The sequence below is a fragment of the Oryctolagus cuniculus genome, chromosome 1 (genome assembly GCF_051225735.1).
Source record: "Oryctolagus cuniculus isolate XC-2025 breed Fujian yellow rabbit chromosome 1, ASM5122573v1, whole genome shotgun sequence".
In the NCBI taxonomy this organism is placed as follows: Eukaryota; Metazoa; Chordata; class Mammalia; order Lagomorpha; family Leporidae; genus Oryctolagus; species Oryctolagus cuniculus.
This window is the reverse complement of record NC_142867.1, coordinates 33,503,050-33,517,073: the sequence shown is the minus strand read 5'-3', so window position 1 is coordinate 33,517,073 and position 14,024 is coordinate 33,503,050. Positions and strand designations below refer to the sequence as shown.

Genomic DNA, 14,024 nt, shown 5'->3' with positions numbered 1-14,024 from the left:
TGAGATCATGGCTGGGGCTTAAATTCTCCACTGCCATTTATTTTCTGTATGACTTCAAATGACTGCGTTATCCTCTCCGAGCCTTAATTGCCATGTCTGTAGAATGGAGCTAATGATAGCATCCACTAACAGAGTTGTTTTGAGGACAAATGAAAACAACATATGGAAAGTGTGTATGTGGTACATGACATGTGTTAGAAAATCAATAGCTGGTGGTTATTAAGCTTCCAATTTGCCTCATCAGACAGTCTTAACTCTGACTTCAAAAAACAGACCAGGGCCTGATGTTGTGGTTTAGCAGGTTAAGCCACCACTTGTGACACCTGTATCCCATATTGGAGTGCCCAGTTGGAGTCCTTGGCTACTCCAGGCACTTCTGATCAAGCTTCTTGCTAATGTACCTAGGAGGCTCCAGTACTTGGGTTCCCTCCACCCATGTTGGAGATGCAGATAGAGTGCCTGGCTCCTGGTTCTGACCTGGGCTGCTGCTTGGAGTGTGGACTGGCAAATGGAAGAGTCTCTCTCTTTCTTCCTCTCCCTCTCTCTCTTTCCTCCACTGTGCCCTTTTTTTTTTTTTAAACAAGCAGATGAGCCAGAAAGACCTTGAATAACACAGAAACAAATTTCCATCTTTTTTTTTTTTTTTTTGGACAGGCAGAGTGGACAGTGAGAGAGAGAGACAGAGAGAAAGGTTTTCCTTTTCCGTTGGTTCACCCCGCAATGGCCACTGCGGCCAGCGCACCGCGCTGATCCAAAGCCAGGAGTCAGGTGCTTCTCCTGGTCTCTCATGTGGGTGCAGGGCCCAAGCACTTGGGCCATCCTCTACTGCCATCCCGGGCCACAGCAGAGAGCTGGCCTGGAAGAGGGCAACCGGGACAGAATCCGTTGCCCGGACTGGGGCTAGAACCCAGTGTGCTGGTACCACAGGCGGAGGATTAGCCTATTGAGCCATGGTGCCAGCCCAAATTTCCATCTTTTAAACCCACCTGTACCACACTGAAATCTGTCTTTCATGTATGAAAAACCTGCAATCAAGGCATTAACATTGACTATGAGCTTATATGTTAATATTTTGAATCCCATTTATTCTCTAGGTTTCTTTACAGATTATCCAGAGTGTATCAAGGACTTTGGTAATCTTATGTTTTTCAAAACAAGCAGGAAATTGTTTTGAGCCAATGGAGACAATAAGCAGTTTGATCCTCTTCCTGGAGTTACCACATCACATTTATAAATAGCTCTGTAAACAAGCTTGAACATAGTATCAGCTTGCTGTTCAAGATATTACAAAAGTTTATGAGAAGCTGCTTAGGAAAAACAAGATAGAGTCATCAGAAATCTGATCCTAGTCAATAGTGCATTCATTCCAAGTCCCCATAAATCACAAACAAATGAAACTTCCATTGTGATCACTGTTCCAGATCTAAAGGACACCCCCGCCCTTGGTAGACATTAAATACATTTCAGAAGGCCTAATAATTTTTTCTCTACTAATACAGAGGCTAATTATAAAATTTCCCAAGAGATAATAAATACTAAATTCTAATCAAGAGATGTGACATAAGAAAAATAAGAAGTACATAACTTTGATTCTCTATGTAGGGCACATGTTTATCTTTAATTATCCTCAACCTGGGAATAGAATAAATGTTACCTGTTATATTTATTATTTATTTCTAGAGTGACACTACACACTAAAAACTCTGAGGGGGAGTTAGAGCTCGTAAGTTGAAGGCTTTTCTGTAAGGGTCATCAGACAATAGTTAGTCACTTCAATAATAATGTTTCAAAAGATGTGGCCATTTCTCTCTGGCAGTTTCTCATTTCAGCCCGATGACCATAGTGTTAAAATTGTGGTTCTATAAACTCTTTCTCTGAGAGAGACGATAGCATAATACCTTTTTATAGTTTTCTGGGGGCATTCTGCCTGATTCAAATGAACTTGATTTGTTAATTTTCAGAAACTCCCTTTTGTTAATTTTTAAGATTTACTTATTGGAAAGGCAGCATGGCAGGGAGACAAGGGGAGGGAGGGTGGGAGAGAGAGAAAGAGAGAGAGAGAATCTTCCATCTTTTGGTTCACTCCCCACAGGCTCACAACAGCTGAGACTGGATCAGGCAGAAGTCAGGAACCAAGAATTCCGTCCTGTTCTTCCATGTGAGTAGCAGGAACCCAAGCACTTGAGCCATCATCTGCTGCCTCCCAGGCACATTAGCAGGGAGCTGGATCAGAAGCATGGACTCAGACCAGACACTCAGATTCGGGATGCAGGCATCTCAAGAAGTGTTTTAACCCACTGCTCCACAACACCTGTACCCAGGTTTTTCAAAGCATCTTCTACTCATTAATCATCAAGTGACTTTGAACATGAACCCAAAACACTGCCAAGGACCTGACCCTTTTTCTCCAGAATCTGTGAAGGGTTTGGGCAGAGCGCTAGGGCATTGGTTCTCAATGGATGTGATTTGCTCCCTAGGGAACATCTGGCAATGTCTAGAGACTTTGGGGGATGGTGCTTGCTACTGGCAGCTGGTGGACAGAGGCCGGGGATGCTGCTAAACATTCCATTATGCACGGGGGAGTCCCCAAGAACAAGGAATTATCCAGCCTATCGCGTCCATGGTGCTGACACCGAGAAAGCCTGTCCTAGGGTAGGGTTGGAAGGAGAAGAGATGGAGACATCATTTCTAGCTGGAGTAAAAAGAAAACAGGAAGGAGCCCCGGGCAAGTATGTGGTCCCAGGGCTAGCTTCCCCCACCCCACACCAGAGAAGCTGGAGGATATCTCTCTCTAAGCTCAAGAAACGTTGGGGAAAGAAATAGGGAGGTGACAAGAGGCGAGGGCTGTTGAGGGGGTACGCTATCCACAAAGGGAGTTGTGGAAACACTAGTTTGCCAAAAATAAAAGAGGGAGCATCCACGTGGAGCAATGAGAGAGAAAACCAGAGTGTGTGTGCAAATTCAGGACAAAGGTCTTCGGTTCTGAAGTTCTGCTCCAAGATCCTTAAATATTACTCATATTTAAACCCGCACAAATCAAGGGCAGCATAAACTTTTATGTTCACAGAGATCATCTTTCGAATACCGGCTTGTGGTGTACATATGGATATGCACATATTTCGCTTCCTATCTCCCACATCATTTTTTACCACTTACATAATAGGGATTCCTTGGAACTCAGTTTTATTTCACATTAAGTTTAAAAATGGATGCCTACTTAAAAATACAACCTCTCAGGGCACAGAAAATTCAGAACCACTGCTGCAATTAATTCAACATCGTTGGAATCTCCATTAAGAAATATGATTCTGACCTAGTTCTCTATGTCACGCTGCATATTCTGTTGAATCATGGAATGCTTTGTGAGAAAGGACTACAAAGCCGGGTCCCTCGATATTAGCCATCTCACTCCTCAAAGTTCAGCCAGGAGTGGGACAAAACCCTTGTCACCCTGTCGACATGTTTACTTCTGGTGTAGGAAAATATTGCTGTTGCCCAGTGCAGCTTCGCAGTCCACTCACTTGCCTGGAGACATGTATTTTATGCTTTCCTTTGATGATTTACAAATAAATTAGCAGGATCCACTAAGAACTGCCAACGTATATGCGTTGCTGGAGAAATCTGAGATGTTGAAAAATGATTGTAATTTATCATATCCCAATACTTTCTTCTTAAGAACCAAATAAATATCATCAGCTAGTTTATATACCTGACATGTTTATTGCCGTATTCCCACTGAGCACTTCCCATTGTCATGTGTTCTCACACATTGTTTTCACAAATAGTGTTTTGAAAGAAGTGGAGGGAAATGCAGGCCAGAAAGCAAGATGTTATCTTTTGGAAGGGATGAGTCTGCTCTAATGGAAGAGGGTAATCCATTCAGAGGCTTGTAAAGCCAGTGTAGTCCAGAGGGTATGATAAATCCACAGGATCCGAATCCAGGCTTTCCCACTGGGACCTTGAAGTCAGCATGAGCAATCTAGTCCCCTTCCAAATAAACACAGTGTATCATTACTATTACGGGATAAACATGAACATCTGTTAGGTCACGTTTGCCCTATTTCCTTAAAGGCGATTGGATTCACTGAACACAGTTTTTTGTTTTTGTTTTTTTTTTTTGTTTGTTTGTTTTTTATCTTTTATTTAATGATGAACACAGTTCTAATTCCGTCGATCACAAATGCATCTTGAGATGGATGTAAGGGGCCAAGCTGTTCCTCTATCATCATTGCAGTGGGAAGCCAGATTTTGTTAAAAAAAAAAAATTCACCTGCTCGTTTCAGGTGGGTCGCACACATGACGAACACCGTAGAGACCACCTACTTGCTTTCTGAGCTCCAGCATAGCCATTTTCAAAAGTTGAGAGTCTGAGACAGCAGACCTTCTTTGCTTTAAAAGAAATGTTGTATTTTTCTTAAGTAATTATTTGAGGTAAGAGGAGTCTACATATGGCTTTCTAAGAAGTTGTTCATATCCCACTTTCCTAACTCAACCTAGTGCTTCCCTAGATATTGTTCAGTTGGCACAGGATACAAATGTAATCTCTTGCTAGCATGAAGCATCCACTGACAACAGGCTACAGCTGTCAGGGATTTAAAGCGCATCTAGTTCTGCCACCCATTTTTTCAGGTAAGGCATTCTGTGACTTGCCAGAGATTATACTGAGTTAATGGCAAAGCTTTCTCCAAAACGAGGCTCGTGGGAAGTGAGAATCGGCCTTGTATAACAGCCTTCGCTCATCTGCATTTTCCAAAAGCTTTGTACAGGCCCAGCAACCAAACTCTGGGTACATGATCCTGGCTCTCAACTTGCTTACGGTCTGGGTGTGTTATAGGACTTGATCATTATCAAGCCAAGCTGTGGAAATTCTGCTCTGAGAAGTAGCTAACAACTCTTACAGCAGACCCAGGGATTCTCTTCAGTTCTTCAGGGAGCATAAAGGCCATTTCGGGGCTTTGGCGAGTTTGTAAACAACTAGCTCATCACAGAATTGTTACAATTAGGAAAGCACCATTGCACTTCTCATAGGACCGGATTCCTAAAGATACCAAATATGCTGACAGCATCCTTGCACTTGAACTAGTCAGTGATGTCTCCTAGAGGTTTAGCATCCAGGATGCCGGAAGGGGGAGCTCTTCTGGCTTGGAACCGAATGGAAGCATCTGCCAGATCAAAACCAAAAGCCCAAGTCCTTTAGAGCTGCCTTGAATAGTACGGTGGGAAGAACACCAGAAAGCCACGGAGAAGTCGTTAATCCTCTCCACTCTGTATTTTTGTTGACTGTTCCGTGCTGATGAAATCATGACAGCATTTAGGGCAGGGGGATCGAGTGTTCCACAATGTACAAACATCACAGACGTCTACCGAAGATCGCATTCCAAGAGGCGAAACAAAATAGAAGAAAAAAAGGAAGCGCATCTCCCAATCGGACTCCCGAAGGCCCTGAAAAGCATTTCAAACGTGTCCAGTAAGGCATTAAAAAGCCTCATCTCGGAGAGGAATCACTCCCTTGGTTGTTTTAATGTATTTCTGTCTACAAACAAGAGAGGTTTTTCTAAACCACTGCCTTGGCTGCCTTTGAAAGTTCTCTGGAACAAAAGTGCTGTGGGTGACCCCAGGATTACTGGGCAACTGCAACCCAGGATGTGGATGAGGCTGAAAGAGATAAAAACAGATGATGCACTTTTTGATGTCAGACCTAAAATATTGTATAATTAAAACAGAATAAAATGCTGAAGCTTAGAAACAAAGCAATAATCCTATCAGGAAAATTAGCAAGCTTATTTAAGAGAATGTTGGCCAGGTTTTTTTTTTTTTAAGCATATTATAAAACCAGTCTTATGCTGCCCAGATGGCTCTGTGGGGGTGACTTATTCATGTAATTAGAATTTGCTCTCCTCCTTCTCCATCCTCCCTCCCTCCTCCTCACGCTCTTCTTTTCATAATGATAGTTATTGTTATTAGCACTTATCCAGCGCCTGGGCTCTCTCGTCCATTCACTGTACTTTTCACCACAACCGTTTCTCACAGGAACCGTTAGATGTTATTATCACCATCACTTGTTAGACCCTCTGAGTGAGGATGCTAACACGTCGAGAGGCACACCCCAAAGACTCAGAGTCCAGACCAGCTGATGCAAAAGCAAGAGGATTTATTCAGCATCTGCACAGACGGGCCTCCTGAACTCAGGAGTCCAGAGAGCACCCCCAGCACAAAGCCACACGGTTTATATACCCGCAGTGACCAATCAAAAGCACTATAGTGTCCATGCACACAGCAGTCCAATCTGTGAGCTGATCATGTGAAAGGCATGTGTCCTCTATCCAATCAGCTACGGGATCACATGGGAGGCATGCACCTCGTCGCCGTTTTGTTGTTTACTTCTTTAGCAGTTCCTTTCCCTGCCAACGCCATCTTGTTCACCCTGAGGGGGACGACCTCTCGCTCCCTTCGTTCCCCTGGAGGGAGAGCAGCGTCCTGCTTCCCACACCGTTATTTGAGTATTAGGAGGCATACAAACTGGGTTAGGTCTTAGCACAGCCAGGCACAAGTGTTGCAGCTAGCTAAGCATAGGGTTCCTTATTTTTACAGCTACACCTAATGTTAGCTTTGGGGGAAAAAGTTTAGGCCTATAATTTTTAAACTTTAATTTTATTTGGGGCAAAGGTGACTTCTTGTTTTTAATAGTGTTAGTTTAAGTCACTCCATCTTGGTTTGATTTTTAAGGTTCTTCACACTTAAATAAGAAATGGATGCTGGGAGGTTTGGGTTGGCCACTGTTAGCCATCTAGAACATGGCGTAGCCAGAACTGCAGTCATCAGGTTGAATGGTGTAGCCTCGGAATTTTGGAAGGAGGTGAAGTGTGGAAGTAAATGTTAGGGACCTGTTGGGCCCCAGCCGTTGGCATAACTTAACCTCATAATCAAACCTGCTGTCTGGCCCAGTTAGGCCAAGCTCCACAGGCCCAAGGTAAACGAAATAGCTTGGTTACAGAATCTATTTACGCAACACAATGTTAACCAAAGTCTATCCCACCCATTTCCTGTTTGTATCAAATTCAAGCATACCTACTTCCTACAATGGCTCTGCTATGGCCCTGAAATTAATTTTTTTGTTAATTACAGTGAATAACAGTATCCTGAACTGTGGGGGAGTTAAAAGACAATTTTCTATTTCAAGGAATCCCAGGGTGGTTTTTTTTCCCTCTTTCTGAATCATTCTTCTCTCTCCAAACTTGAGTTTCACCCGTCAGGACTGAATAGATAGGGGTAGGATGTACCGGCCCCCAAACTGTACTTGAATAAAGCAAGCAAATGCTCCAGTGGGGCAGCCACTCTGGGGTTTGACCAGATGGCTGTGTGACTGCAGGGAAAAAATGCACTTTTATAAACCCAGAGGCTCCTAAGTAATTGGAGACGTTCACATACGCACATGCACGCACATAATTTCTGAATTATGGGAACGATGCTGCGTGTTGCTGAGAGCTGCATCGTTTCCTTCTCTGGCCTCAGTGTGAATCCAGTCTCCAAGTAATCTCTCATCTACCCACTTTCTTCCCACTCTCACCTCCTCTTCCCATGCCCCTCATTACACAAACAATCCTGAAGTCTTTTTTTTTTTTTTAAAGATCTTTTATTTATCTATTTGAGAGGTAGAGTTATGGATAGAGAGAGAGGGACAGAGACAAAGGTCTTCCATCTGCTGGTTCACTCCCCAAATGGCTGCAATGGTAGGTATGAGCTGATCCAAAGCCAGGAGCTTCTTCCGGGTCTTCCCACATGGCTGCAGGGGTCCAAGCTGTTTGGTCATTTTCTATTGGTTTTTCAGGCCATTAGCAGAGAGCTAGATTGGAAGTAGAGCAGCCAGGACATGAACTGGCGCCCACATGGGATGCTGGTGCCTCAAGTGGAGGCTTACTATACTATGCCACAGCACTGGCCCTGGTCTTTTTTTTTTCAAGATTTATTTTATTTATTTGAAAGGCAGAGTTACAGAGAGGGAGGGAGAGATTGCTCTTCCATCTGCTGGTTTACTCCCCAACAGGCCACAGCCAGGAGCCAGGAGCTTCATCTGAGTCTCCCACTTGGGCTTTTTTTTTTTTCTTTGACAGGCAGAGTTAGACAGTGAGATTGAGAGAGAGAGAGAGAGAGAGAGAGAGAGAGAGAGGTGTCTTCCTCTCCGTTGGTTCTCCCCCCAAATGGCCACCACGGCTGGTGCGCTGTGGTGATCCGAAGCCAGGAGCCAGGTGCTTCCTCCTGGTCTCCCATGTGGGTGCAGGGCCCAAGCACTTGGGCCATCCTCCACTGCACTCCCGGGCCACAGCAGAGAGCTGGACTGGAAGAGGAGCAACCAGGACAGAATCCGGTGCCCCAACCGGGACTAGAACCCGGGGTGCTGGCACCACAGGTGGGGGATTAGCCACCACTTGGGCTATCTTATACTGCTTTCCCAGGTGCATTAGCAGGGAGCTGGATCAGAAGCTGCTTCAGCAGCCAGGAGTTGAACCAGCATCCATATAGGATGCTGGCGCTACAGGCAGAGGCTTAGGCAACTATCCCACAGCACCAGCCCCTGGTTCTAAAGTCTTGAACTGATGGACTATTTCAAATAAAAAAGGATGATGGCTGAGAGAGAGAGAGAGACCAAAAGGTGAAACGGCCCTGCCTCTCTGAGTGCTTGGGGAAGACAGCCGCGGCTCTGCAGTCAGGTGTCTGGGATCACGGCTCTTCTGAGAAATGCACCTTGGTTCCAGTTCCTCTCAGCTCTGCCGCAGAGCTCCATGATCGTGAACTAAGGTCTGTGGATGGAGCTTGGAGCCAGCTGCAGAGGTGCTGCACCCTGCCTGTCAGGGTTCAAACCCAGAAGGCGACAGCGCTCTGTCACATCAAGCCACACTTTGAGGGCCTGGCATGGGGCTTCGTCTTTCTCCTGCACCCATCAGCATATACAAAAGAAAACTTGAAGCCTTGTCTTGTCCCTTTGTGGAGCAGGCCGCTCTTGGCAGGCTAGCCATGGCGCAAGGAGAATAGCAATAAATACTAACTACCTTTTATAGAGTGCTCGTTAAGTGACTGGCACTGCAGGATGTGTTTCCTTAGATTTTTTCATTTGATCTTCACAGAAACCCTGGGCGAAAAGTCATAAAAACATCCCCATTTTATATATGAGGCATGGAGAGCTGGTCATTTGTCCAGATTCCCACCACTGGAAAATGCAGAGCTCAGGTGCATGCGATGATCTGAAGCCTTTGATCCTAAGTGAGTGAAGCCGCGGAGTGGCCATGCGGGCATGCGTGTTGGGCGGGGTCCTGTGGGGACAGAAACACACTGGAGTGGGGTAAGCAAGGGACATTTAAAGCAGGGTTTATTTAAAAAGGTGTGGGTGGGGTAACGGAACCAAAAGGGGTAGAAAATCCACCTCCCTGCAGGAAGCATGTTACATCCCTGTGGTTGAGAGAGGGGGCAGGAGGAGGGAGTGGTTCCAGTGGGTAGTGGGAGAAAGTGGGGTTGTTGGAGAGAAGAGTGGAGGGGCAGGAAGGCTGGCCTTCTGCACGCACCATGGCCAGCTTGGGCCATCACAGCAGAGAAGAAACCAGGCAGGGACAGACCCATGTCGCTGCTCTCTCCCTCCCAGCACTACCATTATTTCCCACTGGCAAACTCTCAGGAAGTGAAGGGGAGGGAGCCCCACCTATACAATCCATACAGGTCAGCCTTCTGGGGCCCAGAGTGAGGTGAAGGGAGGCAGAGATAGACTGGGAGGGGCCTTGTGTGTCTGAAGATGACTTCATTCCAGCCTTCTCCTGAGTGAGATTTAGCTGGTTATAAAATTAAGATTGGAAATAAGTTTCCCTCAAATGTTGAAGACATTTCTCTTTGCTTTTTAGTTTCTAGAATTGCTTTTGAGAAGTCCAAAATCATTCTAAATCTTGAATGTGTATAAGCAAAAACTTGACTTTTTCTCTCTGGAAGTTGAGAAGGTCTTTTCTTCCAGGGTTCTCCTGAACCACCCAATTGAATTCTTAATAATCCTTGTTGTTTTTTTTTTTTTTTAAAGAATGGATCTACTTAATAAATGACTCCAAGAAATTGTAGAATGACAAGTGACATGGACAGAAAAAGGAATTACCAACTTTTACAGAAGTCATTTTTTCTTTTTTAAAGATTTATTCATTTATTTGAGGAGCAAAGTTACAGAGAGAGAGAGAGATTGAGCAGGAGAGACACAGAGAGAGGGAGAGGCAGAGAGAGAGGGAGAGGTCTTCCATCCACTGTTTCATTCCCCAAATAGCCACAATGGCCAGAGCTGGGCCGATCCAAAGCCAGGAACTAGGAGCTTCTTCTGGGTCTCCCAGGCAAGTGCAGACGCCCAAGGACTTGGACCATCTTCCATTGCCTTCTCAGGCACATTAGCAGGGAGCTGGATTGGAAGTGAGCAGCCAGGTCTAGAACCGGCACCCATGTGGGATGCTGGCACTACAGGCGGCAGCTTTACCCACTACACCACAGTGCCATCCCCAAGAAGTCACTTTTCCTTAAGTAGCATTTAGAAACTAACATAATACAAGCTTCCAATTTTAAATTCTGCTTTACAATACATTTTGGAGGGCAAACAACCTTAAATATGGGGAGAAAATAATGATTGTGGGGACATCTAGAATTACAATATTTCTGCTCAGTATCTAAATGTCATAATTATGCTGTATTCCCATGAAAATTGCACTGGGGTTCCTGATCAACATAGACCCAGGTTGGCACTCAGCAGTGTGTGTGTCTTTTTGGTAACAACGTGGACCCACAGACCCTCAAAAAGACTCACCCAAAGAGGTCTCTTGGAAAAACAGTGTGTCTTACTCTTGATGAGCATATGTTATGGTTGGGAGAAGAGGCTGTTCTGTTGGAAGAACAGCCATCCATTATACAATGGCCCAGGCACAAAACAGTGAGTGGCAGAAACTCTTTCTGTGGTTTGCGTCTCCTAATGGAGCCAAAGTCAGTTGGCAGGAGAGGATTTCCATGGTCTGTTGAACGCCAAGGATGAGACTGGCTCCTGGCCACAAACTACACTGCCTAGTTAGTAAGACCTGCCTCCATCAACCCAAGGCTGCTCTGACTTTTGATTATTTTTAATAGAAATGAAAGTGCCTAGTCGGCGCTGTGGCTCACTAGGCTAATCCTCCGCCTGTGGCACTGGCACCCCGGGTTCTAGTCCCGGTTGGGGCGCCGGCTACTAGTCCCAGTTGCCCCTCTTCCTGTCCAGCTCTCTGCTGTGGCCCAAGAAGGCAGCGGAGGATGGCCCAAGTACTTGGGCCCTGCACCCACATGGGAGACCAGGAAGAAGCACCCGGATCCTGGCTTTGGATCGGCGCGGCGCACCGGCCATAGCAGCCATTTGGGGGGTGAACCAACGGAAGGAAGACCTTACTCTGTGTCTCTCACTGTCTAACTCTGCCTGCGGGGGGGGGGGGGGGGGGAAGGAAGGAAGGAAGGAAGGAAGGAAGGAAGGAAGGAAGGAAGGAAGGAAAGGAGAGAGAACAATGGTGTTTTGACAAATGGAACAAACATAGGGTTTGACTGACAATTCAGAGTTGAAAGAAAATTAAGGCACAGGAAGACTAATGCAGATCTGCCTGCTGGTGCAGAAACACACACTCCGTGGGAAGCTTGCAGGGACGTGGTCCACCGGGGGTCCCTTGGATTCAGCCCTTTTGCTGGATATTTTCTGTGAAGGGAACTTTCTTTAGGACAACAAAACATAGAGTAAATGGCCACATCCTAAAGACGGAAGGACGTGGAGGGTTCGTGAGCCTCCACGGAGAGAGTTCTCTTCTAGTCTTCAGGGACCTGCAGGAAGTTTCAGGTAAGAGTTCTGGCCCGGTCCAAGGGGCTAGGCCAGGAAACGCTAGTTGCCCTTTTTGGAGTCTTAATACTCGAAAAATGGAAATTTGGAAGCATTTGCTCCTGACTTTGCAAAGAATCGTTTATAAAAGTGTATTATAATGTATCAGTAAAATGAGCTGGGAAGAGGGTTTATGTGAAAGTTCATGTGAGAAACGCAGCTATTAGCACGCATGCCATTCCCCACCTTGACCCCAGCAGGAATGTGTAAATTGTAGCGTATGGAATGTAAGCGTCGGTTGAGATGTTTCATAAATCTGCCTGGCAATGAGCATCCCAAGACCCTGCGTGAGAACAGGCCCCGGAAGGGGAGACAGGGAATGTCACACGGAACAGCCTCTCACTTGAAGCTCTTAATCAGCCTAGAATCTGGCAATCAAAAATGTCTACGTAATGTTTTTCAGTCATATTGATTGTTTGCTGACAATAGGGCACTTTTGCATGGGACCCAGCCCAGGAATAGGCAGCGCTTTGATGGCCCTGAACCAGAAAGGTATTTGGCCTTGGTGGTTCTCAAGGAAGTCCGTGTGGCTGGCCAGGGGGAGGGAGGGAGGGCGGCAGAGTTAGCAAAGCGTCCACCTGTCCACTCCAGGACTATTTATCCAGGGCCTACACCACTGCAAGCAGTGTGCTGGGCACTGCAAGCTCGCTGGAGAACGAGAGAGGTGCTGCATTGCCTCTGTAGGATTTACTAAGTACAGGGAAGCAGGTATGAAACAAATAATAACAAATACTTTTATAATGGCAGCTCTGAGGAATGCTGTCAAAGAAGTAATAGCTTATACTGAGTGTAGGCACTCTTCCAAACTTTGTGTGGATTATCTTTACTCTTCAGAGCAATCCTCTGCGGTAGGTGCTATCATTATCCCATTTTACAGATGGTATGACAGAGGCATGGGGGCGGCTACAGGATCACCCCAGGTCGTTAGAATACAGAGTCAAGGAGAGTGAGTCCAGGCCCCAAGTTCCTGACATTATGCCATCCTGTGTGACCCCGGTGGGTAGGGGTGAGGTTGACTTACGTTTGAAGATGGAAGGATATGATTTCAGGCTGAGCCTCCAGGGTAAATAGGAATTAACTGGGCAAAAAAGGCAGCAGGAATATTCCAGAATTAGACGATAGCATGTCAAAAGGCCCTGAACCAGGAACCTTGGTGGTTCTCAAGGAAGTCTGTGTGGCTGGGCAGGGGGAGGGAGGGAGAGTTAGCAAAGCAGCAGGAGGGGCCTCCTAGATCCTGCGAGGAGTCTGGAACTAAATCCTGAGCAGAGTGGGAGCTCCTGAGGGACTGACTGTTTGGGACTGCACGTTGCGGCTCCAGGCACACGGCTGCATTCAGGAGGGGAGAGGGAAGACTGAGCCTGTTGTGGGGCTGGTTCCTTAGTCCCTCTTCTGTCAGAGTAAGTGGATGCTACGTAGATCTGCTTCCAGGAACCTCCTTCCTCAGTGCAGTTAAAAGAGTGACGTCAGGAAAAGACGGGCAACACCAAATATTCATTCTCACTTCTATCTGCTAGACTGAAACCTCATTGACCTTGATTCATTTTGGCATTGCCCAAACTATGGAACCACATTGAGATTCAAAATATGGGGCTGGTCTCTCTCTCTCTCTCTCTCTCTCTCTCTCCCTCTCTCCCCTACTCTCTCTGTATCTCTGCCTTTCAGATAAATAAATAAATCTTTTTCTAAAATGGGGCTGGGTGTTTGGTACTGTGGTTATGATGCAGAGTGCCTGGGTTGGTTGGAGTCCTGGCTCCCCTCCCAGCTTTTTGCTAATGTGCATCCTGGGAGGCAGCAGGTGGTAATGGTTCAAGTATGTCCCTGCCACCTGTGTGGGAGACCTGGATTGAGTTCTGAGCATACGGCTTCAGCCTGGTCCAGTCGTGGCTGTTGTAGGCATTTAGGAAAGTAAACCAGTGGATGGGAGACCTCTCTCTCTCTCTCTCTCTCTCTCTCTCTCTCTCTCCTCGTGTGTGTGTGTGTGTGTCTTCCTTTCAAATAAATTTTCTAAAAAATGAAAAGAAACTTCCAAGTGATAAATTCTTTAATAAAAAAAGTCTCTGAATGATGATAAAAACTTCTGAACACATTTATTTTTATTATAACAAGGCAGCTTGTATACTTTTTT

The 14,024-nt window shown here is 45.9% G+C and overlaps 1 long non-coding RNA gene across 3 annotated transcripts in view; it reads left to right on the top strand.

Moving 5' to 3' along the window:
* The window catches only part of LOC149128351 (uncharacterized), a 44,292-nt gene that overhangs the window by 7,184 nt on the left and 23,084 nt on the right, over positions 1-14,024 (top strand). The gene's annotated exons all lie outside the window — the stretch shown is intronic.